We start from the raw sequence: 17,796 nt of genomic DNA, 5'->3' as shown, positions 1-17,796 counted from the left end.
CCAGAACCATCAAGGACAACCACTCCTTTGCTACTGGTTCTTTTCCATCCTCCCTGAAGCACTTCCTTGTGCACCCCCTGCTTAGAAAACCGTCAGTAGACCCTTCCTGTCCAGACAACTATCACTCCATTTCCATCACCTCCTTTCCTGGGGAAACTGCTTGAGAGGTTGGCCCTGCCCCAACTTAATTTTCACACTGAACTTGTTGGCGGTCTCCACGACCTTCAATCTGGATTCCGAGCATCCAGAGGCACGGAAACTGCTCTTCTGAACACTAGTGAAGAACTGCTTGCATCCCTTGATTCCAACTCCCCTGCTGTCCGCATCCTCCTTCATCTCTCTTTTGCATTTGACACAGTCAACCACTCCATCCTCATAAAAAGGTTCCATGACAACCTTGGTATCTCGGAGCGGGCACTGGACTGGCTGACCTCTTTCCTAACTGACCGCTCTTCCAAAGTCATACTGGGCACCTTCTCCTACCCTACGTCCTTCTCCACTTGTGGCGTCCCCCATTGCTCCATTCCTTTGCCTTGGCTCTATAACATCTACCTTACTCTGCTGCCATGCCTCATTTCCTCCTTCTCCCCCAACTTCCAGTGCTATGCTGACGGCACACAACTCTTCAAACTTCCTACAGACACCCTTGGACCCTCCATCATCCCTGACTGCCTCTCAGCCATCCAGGCCTGGTGTACATCTAATGATCTCTGCCTTAATGCCAGCAAAACAGAGATCCTTTGTGTTGGGAGCCCGGCACCCGACTTCTTCCCTTCACTCTGGCCTTCTTACATGATCTCTACCTTGCTCCCTCCTCGGAAGAGAGAAACCTCTGAGTCATATTTGACTCCTCTCTCTCCTTCCTCCCTCACATTCAGGACATTGCCAAGAAGTCCCACTTTCAGCTTTTTCTTCTAAAAGGAATTCTACCTTTTCTCACCTTCCCCCAGAGACTCAATGTTAACTGTGTTCTTGTTTTTTCTCGGCTTGTCTACTGCAATAGCCTCCTCCTTAATCTACCTTTGTCCACCCTGCGACCCCTCCAGCTAATCCAGAATAGGGCAGCAAGATTTATCCATGGCCTCAAGCCCAGGGAGTACATCTTTCCTGCCCTACAAAGTCTTTACTGGCTCCCGGTCACAGCACGGATTACATTCAAGTCCCTCTGAATCATCCACAAGGCTGTCTGGTGCTGGGGACCACTCTATCTACAACTCTTTCTGACTAAATATTCCCCCTCTCGACACCTGCGTTCCTCTGGCTCCAACTCCTTGTGTAAAGCGGTTTGCTAATCAGAGAGCAGGTGGTTGATCGCTTTCCTCAGCGGGCTCCCTTCTGTGGAACAGCCTCCCCTTCCCTCTTCGTCTTGAGCAGGACCTCCTTAAAATCCGGAAAAGCCTCAAGACCTTCCTCTTTACCTCTTCCTTCCGTCCATTCTTTCGTTGCTAATCGCACAGCAGCGTGATTGGTGTGCAGGGCCCTTATGCATTCCCGGGGCCCTGACCTCCCACATCTAATCATCTTCATAGCACTTCACCTTCTGCTCTCCATGAGCACCACAGCACATCTTCCACACCCCTCTCCCCTCTGCACTTGCACATTCTGAACACTCACAAGGCATAGTAGGTTTGTCTTCCCCTCCCCATTGTCTGTTCTTATATTGTATTTAATTATTTAACATCATTGTAATTACATTGTCTATCATACCCTGTCCCCTCACTGTTGCCCTGTGGGCACTTTGCAACAGCATTTGCTTTCTGTATAAGCACCTAAAAGGTGAACAATAAAATAAAATAAAAAATAAAATCAATTATATTTTTTTCAGTTTGCTTTGTCATGTGACATGGTGCTTTAAATGTACAAACAGTTGTACATATTAAAATTAAAGTAAGTTTTAATTATAGTTATAATCTTAGTCTGTTTCTCAGTGTATTTGCCAAAGGATATAGACGATTAATAGGCTTCCACCTTGTAGATGCATTAGTGCTTTGAAAACCAGATTTATTGAACAGTATACTAGTTTAGCCCTTGGTTAACAACTTTGCAGAAAGCATTTTTTTTTTCTAATATTGAAATTGGAATAGGAGAAGATGAACACTCCCCTGCTTTCTGAATTGGAAACTGTGGAACTAGGAAGACAGGGCTCAAGTCCACACCTTCCACATCATCCTGAGCCAATCACTTTTGCTGAACTAGCCTTCTAGTGGAGTTGCATCAATTCTTTGAACATGAGCCGCCTGATTGCAATGTGTAATGTTTGGTTAGTATTTGACAGTCTGCTGGGAATTTCCATTTGAAATAATTCTATGTTGCCCCTGAGATGTCAACATTTACTTGTGTGCTCTCCCTCAGGAACCCTCTAGTTACTGACAGCAGGAAGGCCCATGACTCTCTCCTGTATTGCCGTTTGTGGGTAATTCTCAATCTGCGATCTATTGCTCTTAAGTGTGGACACTTACAATATAACAGATCTATGGTTATACGAAAATATAGTTACTTATCTGTGTTTCTGTTATTATATCTCTGTGCATATTAATCAATTATGCTAATCATTAGGTTTTATACTTTTTGTGCTGAATAGTTGAGTTATTAGTAATAAATTATAGTTAAGTATGCAATATGTAAGAGATTAATGTGTATATTTTTTGTGTATTTCATGTGTAAAGTTTATTTATAAACTTATATCACATTTAAATAAAAAATAAAAAATCACTTTTCATCACTGCACGCTATTTCATTTAACTATCTGCAACAAAGCCTCACTCATATTGGTTTATACTCTACATTGTTACTCTATAAATCATTTTAACAATGTATGTTAAGCGTGCTGGTGAAGAGGCAGGATGACCAGTGAGGGTCTTAGGTTGTGGGGGTGGGTACATAGGGTGCAGGCATGAGCTTTATGTTGTGGGCTGGGCAGGCAAGAAGACACGTATGGGTCTTTTGTCATGACAGCTCATGTTTGACTCTGAGAGCAAACCCAGACCCTCTGGTTCAGCAGTGGCTCTTCTACCACTACCGCTGAATTATTTACCTAATTATTCTAAATCGAAAGATGGGAGGCGATGCAGCCTGCTGTCAACTTATAAACTGTAGCACATTGAAAGCTGGGCTCAAATCCCAGCTCTCCCATGCCTGCAATTATTATATTATCCTGGTGAAATAACTAAATACTTACAATTTACTATGCTTGGTAAGTGGGGGAATTCCAGGGTCTCTAAGAAACCACAACCATGACTGATAAATATGTTGCATAAAGGGAAAGTAATGTCAATAATGTCTACTATATATACTGAGAATGTTTGGGAGAGGTTGGTATTGAGATTACTTGTTCATGAAGTTGGGGCCGCTGCACTCTGGGCTTGGGTTACTGCACTATGGGCCAGAAAAGTAAACTTACCCCCATGCCAAATGTTGCCAGTCCACCCCTGTTGGGACTTGAACCCAGTTTCCGGGTTCCACCAATTGCAATGTGGTACCAGGAAAAATCTCTTCCAATCCTGGCTGAGCTTTAAACCAATGTTTAAAGATAGTGAAACTAAGGAGTTCATTGAGAGGGTGACGCAGGGGGTCTGTCTTAACTTTAAGAGTAATTACTTCTACAGAAAAGAAAGATGATTTGAAGAGTTTCACACCAGAAACTCCATATTTTACAGTGGTAAAACCAGTGGCGCTGGAATTAGGGGGGGTGGAGGGGATAGCAACACGACAGTACATTTTTTGGGGAGTTGACAGCACGATCAGAAAGAGTTCCTTAGCTTTCATTATCTTTTATCAGCACAGCAGCCAGAGATTAGGTTTCTTGAATGGCGGAGATGACAGGGGTCAGGGCTTTGTTTATTTACTTGACAAGTGCAGCAGATAGTTGTCACTGCTGTTGATAGCGCTGATGACTGCTGGTTTAGCACGTGTGGTGTAGATTGCCGAGTCATCTCGACGGCTGGGAGAGCCTGTGCTGTCCTTGGAAGCTCGAGTCTGTTTCGTTTTACTCCACGCCAACAATTCTTCTCATACTTTCTGGCTTTCAGTGTAGTGCCAGGCTGGCACCTATTGGTGGAAGCGTGTTATTCTCGTGTGTTTTACGATGTGGCCTGGGCTGCATTTGTTTATATATATTTCTCCTGGTCTGCAATAGAACAGTGGTCGAAGTGTACAAACCAAACCCCCTTGCCACGTCACCTCCCACGTGCAATACAAGCCCCATGTCTGGGCCCCGCCTTTCCTCCATGCCACCCCCCCCCACCTCTGTGCAAAGGCTGAAAGAAACACGGTGAAAGAAAATGCAAAATGCATTATTAATCGACCCCCATTACCTTTATTCATTGTCCCCCAGAGCGTGCAGTTTTTCACACTCTACCCCTTTCTAATCACTCACCTTTCCCACCTCTTAAGGGGTATCCTGAAGATTAACCCCACCTACCCGCTAACTGCAAGTACAGCTGTGCCTGGAATATTTTCACGTTATGTTGCTTAAATGCAAAAGAAAAATTCAGATTACTGCAGGAGTAGGGTGACCAAGCGTCCCGGATTTCCCGGGACTGTCCTGGAATTTTACCCTCCGTCCTAGTGTCCTGAGGCAACACGATAGAAAAATAAGGTCTCCCCTAAAGAGACCTCATAATATTTTCACAGTTTTGCCATCTGAGGGCGGACTTGAACCATCAACCTTCCAGGTACAATCAACAGCCATTTACTGCCTGAACCATAGACACTGGCTGAGCATCCACTAACTATTGCAAGGCATTTAATGTCATAACCTTATATACATATAAAAAAAACAGCACAATTTTTAGAAGGCTACTTTGGAATATGTGGGTGAAGTAGGTCACGTTAAATTGGCGTTAGCGGGCAGGGCGTGAAGGGAGTCGGGTAGTCCTGGAAATCTGGTCACTATGCCGGAGCAGGGCTATTATAGGGCTCGGCAATGGGCTTTGTCCCCAAAAAAAGACAGCATAATAACAGTTCTAAAATAGCTCACCGTGATGTGAGATTCCCATGAGGATAGCTCACAGGCCAGGTGCTCAACTTGGAAACAAGACAACACGGAGCAACACAGGTTCGATCCCTGGGTCCGCGCTTAGAAACCTCTGGGTATTAAGCGCGTTATAAATAACCTATCATATAATATCAAGGGGAAAGGTTTACGAAAGGTACAACTTAGTAATAGAAAAGCAGCACTGCTACCGGTCATTTTAGTAGAGCAATAAAAACAAAAGCAGCATTTTCTGACCACTGTTTTGTAATATTGTGAAACTCTCTTGCAGATGTTGGGTTAAGTAGTGATTCTGCAAGGATATTTAAACATATTGCACTACATCCTTGTTTGAACAGGAAGGACATCGGATTAATGGCTTCAGTTGTCAGAGGTGTGGACGTTTTATGGGGGAATTCAGGTTGCTGTTGGCTAGATCTTTCTTTACATATTAAAACAGCCCCACGGAAAGGGAATGACTAAGGAAGGTCGCCTGCGGGCCTTTAGCACATACGGTAATGCCCCGGGTGCCTTTGTTAAGTTGTTAAGGCCCTCGCTATGCTCAGGCCTGTAACTATGAGCCCCGGGGGCATTACCGTATGCAGTAATGGCCCCCAGTCTCGGGGCTTATTGCCTAAGTATAGCACTTCCATTGTCTATCTCTCTGCCTCCTGGAGCAGGCTTTCAAGGAGCTGTGAGAGTTATATGCAATCCGACTAGCCAAAATGCCCACTTTCCAACCCATGTATGTGATTGTTCATCCAAGGCCATGGGTCGGCAACCTTTGGTTCTCCAGATATGTTGGACTATAACTCCCATCATCCCTAGCCATCATAGTCAATGGCAAGGAATCATGGGAATTGCAGAACAAAACATCTGGAGAGCAAAAGGTTGCAAACTAATCATATTGATTAAGATGCAATGAATTTGTGAAACTTCTGCAGGTTTTTGTGAGTTTCTACCGAAAATATTTTGCTTATAGGCAGAGACAGAATTGCCAACAGTGTTGAAACGTTACCCACCCCAAGGCCCCCACTCTAATATTTTATTAGCACCAAGGGTGGGTGAGCCAATCAATCAGGTTGCTCGGATCAGCGGCTGAATCCCACCATCTAAGCTCAAGTTCCAGGCAGCCTGATGGCTGCTCCCTCATCCCACTATCTTCCCCTCATGCTCCCCCTCTCTCGATCACCGTTGCCTCCCCTCTGATCCCTACCCCACTCCTCTTAATTTGTTGGCAGCAGCGCAGCCGTCGCCGCCACAGCTCCAGCTTCCTGCGCGGCCAAGGAAATGAAAGAGGGGTTCCGCTTGGAGCCCGTTTTACCGCGCCATGGTGGCCATTTTAAGTATTTTGTATTAATGAACTGGACGCCACGAGGCGTCCTGTTTCTTTGTTACAAAATACATTGCTGTTAGCACCCCGCGTTGGGCTGTAATCAGCCTGTAACTTGGACGCAGGGCAGATAGCACCCGATCCGGCCTGCCCAATCGGGTATTATTGCTTAAATTTAACAATACACCAATCTTCAGCCAATGGAACAATTACAACAGTTCTTTACTACAACAGTTCTTAACAGGCCAGTATGTATAAAGAGTAAACTATGAGGTTTCATTTGCATAGTACTTGTTCCTGTCCCAACAGACAGACCAAGGAGTGAATGAACATGGAATCAAAATGTTAATTTCCATTTCCTTCGCTCAGAAGGCGTGATGCCCACCAATGTGGTGTACACACTGCTAATTTCTCATATTCTCCTCACATGATGAACATTTGACTGTCATTGCTGAAGGGCGTTGCTAGGGTGGCGTAAGGGGGCTATAGCCCCTGGTCTTTTGGTTGTAGCCCCGGATAGAATCTCAGGAGCTACAGCAAAAGGCTAGCTAGCCCAAAGTCCGGACAGTTCCAACATTAGCGTAGCCCCGGGTCTTTTCTAGACCTAGCAACAACCCTGCATGAAGCCACAGAGTATTGCTTGAAATATCCTGCATAGGGTACTGTGAAGGTGTTATATTTCGTATCATGAACCTGGACTCTTAAAACGCAGAATGACGTGTGCTATATGACTCGCTCAGCCTAATAGTTTCCTCCAGTAGACATAGTAGACATACCATGCCTGCAACACTCAGCAACACTCAGCAACACTCAGCATACCCCTGACCGCTATTAATAATGGAAGGGACACAGGGGATCCTCCAATGAAATGCAATGTAGTAGTCAATGCCCCAAAATCACTTACACAATTGATGATTTTCACTACTTTCATGAACTACGAAGAGCTCAATGTGAATCTGGATATTCTCACAAACAGCGCTCTGAGTGACTGGATGTGGGCCATACATTAAGCAGAGTGCTGTGTAATGATCGGGGACCTAATCATGGGCGTGCCTGGGTAATAAAAAGAGTATATCTGGTACTTAGCCTGCTTATGATATGGAATCTCAGTGTGTCTTCATATAATATCAGCGGTATCCAGGCACTGCATCGAATACATTGGCGGTCATTGCAACCTTGGTGCTAAGTGCACCAACTTTACCACCATGGTGTATACTACGTTTACACCATGGTAGATGGCGAATTTACTGCCCCATTCCAAGGTGAGTGGGGCGGTAAATCCCCATTTCCCATTTTCCCTTCCCCATTCCCATTTTTGCCCCATAGGGCATAATGGGAGTGGGGAAGGCGCTAATTACGCCGCCGTAAATTACGGTGGCGTAATTAGCACCATGGCGGGTTAGCGCCATGGACTTTAACGCCTGCCAAAAGCAGGCGTTAAAGTGGGAATCCGGCGTTAAGGGTTAACGCCGTCGTTAACCCTTAACGCCGGGGTTGTAATGACCTCCATAGTATTGAATGCAAAAGCATGGGAAAAAATGCATCGGAAAAATGAATATTTTTTGTAGGTAACGTTTTTTTTTACTATAATGGGTTTTAAGGGGTAAAAAAGGGGTTAAAATTCATTTTTTCAATGCTTTTGCATTTTATGCTTTTGCATTCGATGCAATCACTAGGAACCAATATAAGCAATAATCTAAGTGAACCTGTAAGGAGCAGAGTTTTGAGGGAGTCTGACAATTATAGGATTATCAGGACCAGAGTTCTTAGTCATATGGTACATTATAATTAGCACAGTTGTGAGTGACATCAGAGCTCTGAGTGAGTGTAAAGACTGGAGGGGGCACAGAGCAGCCCAGCCAAGGTTCTCTATTATGGTAGCTTGGATGAGCAACCAAGGCTTGCACTCTCAGGAGGTGATGCAGGCTGATTCTTAAGTACAGTGAGTCCCCAAGCTCCAACAAAGGAATGTTCATACACTATGTTAGGTGATAACACAGCTTCTTTACAAAAAATAATGTTCAATAAAATATATACATTTAAATAATAACACTTTGTACTTGAGCAGTTCTTTTAAAATAATGGCAAATATACACACACTCTGGGGTCATCACAGGTTGGGCAGTATCCCGGCAGTAAATCCGCTGAGATGCTGCCCAAAACAAATAGCGTTACTGCAATATGCGGCACGGCTGTAAATCCCCATTTTATTCAGAGTCCATAAGACTCTATGGGGCTTTTTCAGCGCATTTACCAGGGCACAAATTGCACCACAGTAAATTTGCCGAAAATGGGTGGAAAGTCGGCAGATTTACCTCCATCTCAAAGCTGGAGGTGAATCTCCCAACTTCCACCCAAACTCGGGATTGGAGAGAGCGGTAATGCGGCAGTGATAGCGTTACTGCCGCATTATTACTGATCTTCCCAACCCGTGATGGGGCCTTCTATGTGGTACCACACTAGACTTAAATTCAGTAATAATGCACCAACTGCTGACAGTTTTAAAAAGGCATGTGAATTCTTAAGTAAGGTGTACTTCCATAGCGCAAGGGAGAAAGGCAGGTTAGTTTCAGAATATAGGCAGTATACATTCATGAGACCCAAATAGTAATACTGTATGAGGATCTCTCCACCTGGGCAACCTGTAATTGAAAAGTTAGGGAGTACCTTATCTTGTCTTTTACAGCCCAATCCAACAATGTTCAATCATGCTCTGCTTTCTTTCTGAAGGTTCTACCACCCCAATGTACCTGAGATTCCACGGGAGAACAGAATCCAAGATGACTCTGGGACCCCTGGATGGCTCCTGAAGCTGGATGATGCTCTTCCCCGTCACAGTTCCTTTGGCACCTTGCCAGGCAAAGTGGCAGAGTTTGTTGGCTTCACTTGAAAGGACCCCTGAAGGGTGGACCCCCTTTGCACGAAGGGCTCGCTGGGATGTCGAGGCCAAGAGAAAAGAAAGAACCAAGGGTTTACGGAAAGGAAGCAGTTTCGGTCTCGCAATATTATCAGTTGGACCGGTGTTACTCCGGTCGTGGAATTCCTAGGAAGGTGAAATTTGCTGTGGACTCCAAAAAAGCCTGACTGAAGAAGATAAGACCCCTGGTGGCCTTGAATGCCCTTCGGTGATGATGTGAGCAGTGGTAGAATTAGGTGTCACGTTTCAGGAGGTCGCCGTTCACCGACATTTGGATCTTTGGTGCTGCAGCTGCAGTATGGATGTCTGGATGTCTTCTGTCAACCTGGTCTCGACCGCTGGACTGGACTACGGACTCTGACCAAGGCTGAACCCCTGGTTTGTCTTCTTTGGAAATTGGTGGCGGGAAGCCCACCGGCAGACCTTCCTCTGCGTGCAGCAACCTTGGATCTTCTTTGGCAGGAAAAAGTGTTCAGCTGTTGTAGCAAGTATGTTGCTTGAAGTATTCGCATGAGATTTGGAACTTTCACAGATCCGTTTGTCAAACAGCACTATGCCAGGATACCCCCTCTTCTGGGTGGTAGACAGCAATCTGGCTTCCAGCGGTCATAAACACTCATCCGGTCCCTGGGAAACACAACTGGAAATTTTTGACTCAAGATGTCCAAGCACTCCTCTTCTGCACTCATGAAGACTCCTTTTCCGGACAGCAGGTACACAGCACTGGCTTCCAGGGTACTTCTGATGAAGAGTAACAGGTACATGATGGTCCCTCGTAGCTCAGGGAGAGGTTGTTAGGACTGATTTCCTATATTCTGGCCTGGTGGAGAGATACATAGAAGGACAAGCTATATTGTGACAAGGACAACTCTGGGTAGCTGTAGCCAAACCAGTTTGGGTAGCAGCGACAGGCGGACTAGGCTAAGTTCTTCAAAGGTGGTGAGCTTGTAAAGGGTCCACAATGAGGTCACACAATGGGAATCACAAATTACACCTAGGCAGGATGTATAAAAAGGATGTATACAAATACAGTTATTATTTATTGGCCAAAACACTCTATAGAAAAATGACTGCTAGCAAGTATGATTATCACACAGCACTGAATAAAATAGATACATATATACATTCACTTATTATAGGGTGTAATACATATCATAAACTCCTGCAACGGAACAGTAAAATTAGTATTATGCACTCAAGGTCCACAGAGAATGATCTCTAACTAAAATTGTCCAGCCCTACATTGTCTGGGGCCTTTTGCCCAATAGTTCAGGTAAAGGTTCCACAGAATCTTTGAAGCAGGAGAAAATGCAGGTTGGGTCTACGGGGTCCAGTGAAGGGTTTGCAGGGTTAAAGTACAAGTTAAACTCACTAACAGTAGTAGCCCCAACCTTCAGAAGTCTTGCTCAAGCGAACAATGGCAAAGCCAAAAGTATTAGAATAAAGGTTTATTATAAGCCTATTGACTTATAATGGGAATATAGGAGTAGGTAAGAAGCTCTGTGACTTACCCCCGTACTCCGATTCTTCCCCAGACTTGGCAGGACAAAGGAAGAGGGTTTGATGTTGCTTTTCCTGCCGAAAGTTGCAGTGCTCGATTTACAGGTGTTGCAGGTTTTAGCTGATCTCCAGTTGGTGTCTTTCACTGTCGCAAGGACTCTCGATCGAAGAATGCAGCAAAGCTTGATGCAGGACCCCTCTCAGGTCAGGTAAGTGATTTTGGACAGTGCACACCAAAGCACGGTGACGCAAACGGTCTCAGCAGTCACGGTCGAATTTTCTCTCCTATCTCGGGTCCCCTCGATGCTAGGATGCCAGAATTTCACAGAGGTCAGTCTCATAGGGCCAGCTGAGGATCCCCCCAAGTTGCAGGTCTCAACTCGGAAGGCTGACACTGGCAGCATGGTAGCCCAAATTTCATAGCTGGTCAGCCACAGAACAGTTAAGGGGCACTTCCGAAGTCTCTCTTTGGCACGGCACCGAGCAGACATCAAGAATGGATAATCTTTCCACTCCAAGGGTTGATGCTCCTTTGCAGGACTGCTAAAGTATTTAGTATTTATTTTATTTATAAAGCGCAGCCAGGCCCGGGGGCATACGGGCGCGTAAGTTAGATCTGGTTACAGTTACATTTGAGTGCAGTAAACAAGGGTTACGTTACAGTTACAGATAGGTACATACTTAGTATTACAGATACATACATACATAGGGCCTCATTACAACCCAGGCGTTAAGGGTTTAACGGCGCCGTCGGCGCCGTTAACCCTTAACGCCTGATTACCATTTTACGCCTGCTTTTCGCAGGCGTTAAAATGCAAGGCGCTAACCCGCCTTGGTGCTAATTACAGCACCGTAATTTACGGTGCCGTAATTAGCGCCTTCCCCATTCCCATTATGCCCTATGGGGCAAAAATGGGAATGGGGAAGGGTAAATGGGGAATGGGGATTTACCTCCCTACTCACCTTGGAATGGGGCGGTAAATCCGCCATCCACCATGGTGTAAATGGAGTTTACACCATGGTGGTAAAGTAGGGAATTTACCGCCTGGGTTGTAATGAGGCCCATAGTCTAAGATAAATACATTAATTACAAGATGTGCCGTCAGCAGTCAGTCGATCTGGGATCTGTTAGGTTAGGCTGTCATAGAGTCCATGTTGTGAAGCCAACGCTCCATGTTGCGTTTGAATAGGTTAAATGAAGGTTCTGACCTAAGGAGCGCGGGGAGTGTGTTCCATAGTTTAGAAGCTTGTACAGGGAAGCTAGCTCCACCCGAGTTATGGAGTTTGAATCTCGGTATGGACATAGTCTTAGCTTGTGCTGCTCTAAGTGGTCTAAGTGGTCTTGATGATGTGTGAGGTGTAAGTTGGTTGATAAGGTAGGCTGGTGCAAGGTTGGCTCTGGCTTTGTGTGTGAGGGCCAGAGTTTTGAGGGATATTCTGTGCTCTACTGGGAGCCAGTGTAGTGCCAAGGATGATCAACTCAGTTTTTTTGTCATTAAGACACAGTCCATGATGTGCCATCCATGCTTGTATTACTGAGTATATTTCATTGAGGGTTTTGCTATCTGTTTCATAGTTACCCGAGATAGGAATGAGTATCTGGGTGTCATCCGCGTAATTAGTATACGTGACACCCAGATAGTCAAGGATATCAAAGAGGGGCTTTGTGAATACATTACAGAGCGTCGGGGACACACAAGATCCTTGCGGGACTCCGCAAGGTACTGGTGAGGGTTCAGCAGAATCAGAGGGAGAGAAGACCCTCATGGTTCTGTTCGCCAAGAAGGAACTGATCCAAGCAGTGGCTGAGTCTGAAAAGTGTGCTGCAGTTTTCAAGTGGTGACAAAGTGTTTGGTGGTTAACCAAGTCAAAAGCTGCTGACAGATCAAGCAGTAAGAGGAGTGCAAGTTTGCCATTGTCTTTCAGGATTTGGATCTGGGTGGTGAGATCTATTAATGCAGTTTCCGTACCGTGTCTGGGTCGAAAGCCTGATTGCCTTAGTCCCAGAAGATTGTTTGATTCTAGGTAGGCCTGTATTTGTAGATAGGCTGCTCTGTCCAGTATTTTTAATAAGAAAGGTACGGTAGTTATCGGCCTATAGTTAGACGGGTTGGCTGGGTCAAGAGTAGGTTTTTTGAGAAGTGGAATGACCCATGCGTCTTTTAGGTTGTCAGGTACTACTCCGGATTTGAAGGAGGCATTGATGAAGTTGGTAATAAATGGTGCCAAATCGTGTGGGGCTGCTTTGATGATCGGGGCCGAGTAGGCATCACCTTGGCAGTTTGATGGTTTAAGTTTCCTAATGATGTTTTCTACTTCCCAGATTGAGAGGGGTGAGAAACTGAACGGTTTACAAGTTGACTTAGAGGTAGGTGATTTGTTAGGTAATTGCTTGTAGTCAGGGTCAGCTAGTAGCAGGGATTTTTTCGCGATGATTATAGATTATAGGCAAACTATTTTCTCTAATAAGGCCTTCTGAATATTACTACACCATAGTGCGTCAGTAACACATTTGTCAGTAGGGCCAATAGGGGATTCTAATTCTTTTAGAATCTTAAAAATTTCTTTTGTGTTGGATTCCGCTTGCGTAATCCTTTTATTATAGGTGTCTTTTTTTAGCAAGAAGGATGGCTTCTTTGTAACTGGTGGAAGCTAGGGTTAGCTCAGTCTTATTGGTTGCTGTGGGGCACTTTTTCCAGTGTGCCACTGCAGTTCTCTTAGTTTTGCATAATTCTCTTAGCTGCGGCGTGAACCATGTATTGAGGTGACGCTGTGGTTTAGGTTTCCGCAATTTTAGGGGGGCGATGGTGTTCAGTGGTTTGAGAATAGCCTAGTTATAGATATCCACTAAAACTGTGGGGTCAGCGTCTGAGTCAATTTTGTTCAGGATGGGGAGTAATATAGGTAGGAGTTTGTCAGGTGTAATGTCTTTCTTATTTCTCGTGCTGGTGGCTCGGGCAATGATGGGAGCCGGGTGGGGTGTGTTGGCTTTGATAGAAAAGGTTATTTTATGATGATCCGACCAAATGCATGGGTCATTGGATAGGAGATCAATAGAGCAATTGAGGTGAGTGAGCCAGTCCAGTGTTCTACTTTTGCTATGAGTCGGCTCATGAATAATGTGGGTGTGACCCAAGTCAGATAAGGTGTTGGCTAGATCATGGGCGTTAGTATTCTTGGGGTGGTTAAAACCAAGATTAAAGTCCCCAAGTAGGATGGTTTGTGAATTAGGTTTAGTGTCTGTGGTTATGAGTGATGCAATGTCCTCTATAAAAGAAGAAAAGGGACCTGGTAGTCGGTAAATAAGGTGCATTGTTGCCGTGTGGTTGGGTGATAGAGGTAGTTTGATGGACAGGGATTCAGCAGAAAGGATTTGAGCGTCCTGAATGACTTAAATGTCAAAGGTATTTCTGAATATGAGGGCAAGTCCACCTCCCTTCGTCTGAGTGGTGTTTCTGTCGCATCTAATAATGGCATAATCATTAGGTATAGCAAGGGCCAAAGATGGACCGGAGGCAGCATTAAGCCACGGTTCCGTGACTGCAAGGAGATCAAGCTTTTCGTGAGTTATAAAGTCAGCGATGTCCAGAGCATGGGCAGGGAGAGACCTAGCATTCACCAAGGCTGCTTTAATGAGTTTGTCTTTTGCAGGGATTTTTTCTGGTGGTATGGGTTGGTCATGTAAAAGGATATGGGCTGATTTGTCTGAGTCAATGGCCGAGTTGGCGGGGTTGTGGTCCATATGCAGGTGTTTAATATTACTGTAGGTGTACAGTTGGTGTTTTTTAGCCCACAGTCGGGCTCTTGATCTAGAATTTCTAGTTAAAATGCTAGGGTGGTGAGAGCATGGAGGGGTGGGTGGGCTGGTTCTAGAATTCAATCTAAGGTTTCTATTAGCAGTAGTACACAGTTGGTTTGGTGTAAGTCTGGTGGCAAAGTGGCGTATCCAGAGTGCTGGATCATCCAGGTACGGGTTTGCAGGTGTCATGGTGCTAGGCCACGAAGTGAGGGTAATAGTTACCATGCGTGTGCTGGTGTATGTGTCTTGGTTGGAATGTGGGTCAGTTTGATTGGTCCAGCGTCTAGTGTAAATGTACAGTATGTGGAGGGGAGTAGTTAGGCACCAATACATGGTGTGGGTAGCGTTGCTAATAGGCAGGAGTTGCAAGTGTGGTCTATTAGCGACCGTAGGGCACAAGACAATCAAATGTGGTCTGTAGGCGACCAAAAGGCACAGCACAAGACAATCAGATGTGGTCTATTAGCGACCGTAGGGCACAACACAATCAAGTGTGGTCTGTAGGCAACCAAAGGCACAACACAAGTCAATCAAATGTGGTCTATTAGCGACCATAAGGCACAACACAATCAGAAGTGGTCTGTAGGCGACCAAGAGGTAGTCCAGGCTATTAAACTATAGAGGGTTAGGAAGTTGTGGGCTAGGTTCAGGCAAGTAGACACAATAAGCCTAATATGTAGAAGCAGGTGGCTGGCGCAAAGTGAAAGTGGGTTAGTTTAACAAATTATCACAATGCAGGAATAGGCTGTTTCTATATTGCTGTGGCAGTACAACACTAGGCTAAATCAACTAAATTATCACACTGCAGGAATAGGTTGTTTCAACATTGGAATGCTATTTAACTAACTACAATAACAGGTGTGGGCAAACGAGGTAGGCACTCATAACTTGCACGTTATGGGCTACAGTGTTATTACCAAACATGAAGGTGCATACAGCAAAGGTTATAATGTTCGTATAGTGCTAGTATACGTTATACAATGGCAGGAGCAGAGCATTGAAACTGTTGACAGTTGATGCATGAGACGTTGTGAGCCATTGCAAGAGACTTATGCAAATGTAGTTCGAGGGCGAGTGGCCGAGTGGGCAATAAGCTGCGCACGCGGTTATTATGAGCAGATGGGAGAGACAGGTCAAACATGCGAGTAGCAGATTGTACATGTGTATGCATACGCGGCTGGGATGGTGCGCAAGATGTACCTGCTCACGGTAGTGCTCACGGCACAAATTGTAAAGGTTTGATTGAGTGCATAGCTTGTGAAAAAGAGAGTCTCACCGTTGCAACAAAAGGTCTTGCGAGCAGGATCAGGAATGCGCAGCGACAGAGCTAAGACTTTGAGCAGCCTGCAGCACGGCACGCTCGGTCAGCTCAGTCAACAGCCTTTTTCCTCAGCCTTCTTCTGAGGGCCGGCGCTCGCTTGCCGGCGAGTAGGGATTGGTTTAAGAGCACGACCAATCGGTTCACAACAGAGCCTGGTGGCTCATGGGGACAAAGGTAGCAGGATACCTGGCTACCTTAAAGATCACAAGCAAGACATGGCTCCTCCAGAACAGCAGCAGAAGTTTCTCACCAGGTCTCCTTCAGTTCGGTCTCAGGTTTCTTTGCGGGTCTCGCAGCTGGATAGGATTCTTGGCTCCTTCAGGTTTCTCCAGGATCTCTGAAGAATTGGTGCAGGGGTCCTCTTCTTATCCTAAAAGCCAGGTAAGAGCTGCTGCCTTCACTAGCCAATAGGAGGACTAGCCCACACACACACACCCCAGCAGTGGTCCACTGGCGGGACCATTCATGCATACTACTTAGACACACTAAAGCCAGTTTGTGGATTGGGACCAGACAGTCCCAGCTCACATCCTACCAGCAAACAAACACAACCCTCCAGTAGCCCGCCAATAGGTCCTGCTTTCCTAGGCACTGGAAGTCCTTGTAAGGATTCTCATGGCCTCTCAGGCCAGGAAGAAGGCTAAAGAACAAAATGGCAAGTAGCCGCAGTTAGTAAACAAACGTGCTAAACGCAGTAAGGCTAAAACAAAAAGTCCCCAAGAGTGGGAAAACATCACTGCTGCTACCAGCTTCTCTTTTTAGCACACTTAGAGTAACCAAAATTAAAGTGTTAGTCTAGGGCAAAACAAAAATGTACCCCATCATACTGGAGTGTAAGCTGCATTGTACAATGATAAAACGTTACCACAAGTGATGCAAAAGTAACCAAAGGTAGTAACACAGAAACACGACTAAGGGAAACAAGGTGTCCCAGTACTGACTGCCTGAAGGACATGTCAGTTCCCCCATGACACATGAGCAAAAGCCTGTGCAGTGAAGCATAAGGCCCCACTGTACTCCATAAAGTACAGGTCAGATTAAAAAATATAAGCAAACACTTTTGGGGGTTCCATAAAGATGAAAGGAAAGGTGCAGTAAAGATAAATCTTTCCTAACAGGGGATTCCTATCCAGGTCCTCTCATGAATCAGTCCTTGGAAGAACACAGCAGCTTTTGGATTACATGAAGAAAATACAGTAGCAGACTTCTTCCTCCAGCTGGGCTCCAGGGAACAGCTTCTTCTTGCTTCGATTCGGCTTCAGCTTCAGAACAAATTAGTGAGTGAGAGATCCCCTGTTATACACAAATGGTCCCCATTCACTCAGGCGGAGCCATGCTCAGCAGCCAATGATTCACAAGTGCATTCATGCAGGCAGGCAGCCAATCCGGCTCTCAGTCATTGAGGCCACTTACTCCACCCAGACACCCATAACTACTGCATTCACTCCAGTTTCAGTCAGTGCTGTATCAGGCATTGTGCCATACATATCGGAACCAGACACCCACAACACAGAATGTGAGTTCACCTCAGACGCCATTCATACAGGTCCAACCCCTAGGGTATACCCACAACACACAGTCCCTGGGAAGGCTCCAGTCAGTCTGACAGAAGACAGCCCCAGAACCATGAATGGTATTTCCACCCAACATCCAGTCACAAGGCAAGGGACAGAGTCAGGGCTTCGCAGGGCTTTGGGAAACAAGGTAAAAGGCAGTAGAAACCAAGGGGCTATAGTGGCCATCTTGACTTTGTTCAGGAACCCGTTGATTCCTATGGCAGGGCCAGGCGTCCCGAAAATGGAGGACACTCAGAGCCACTGCCAAGTCAGCATGTTGCTGCCATCAGCCCATACCCTGCTCTGTGGGCAACACACAGGTGCCCAAAAACACACATAACATAAACAACGCCGTACCCCCCCCCGTGGGTGCCATGGGGGTATCCCATGGGTGTTGT

This window comes from Ambystoma mexicanum, chromosome 4q (genome assembly GCF_040938575.1).
Source record: "Ambystoma mexicanum isolate Mex_15411 chromosome 4q, UKY_AmexF1_1, whole genome shotgun sequence".
In the NCBI taxonomy this organism is placed as follows: Eukaryota; Metazoa; Chordata; class Amphibia; order Caudata; family Ambystomatidae; genus Ambystoma; species Ambystoma mexicanum.
Note: the sequence above shows the minus strand (reverse complement) of the source record.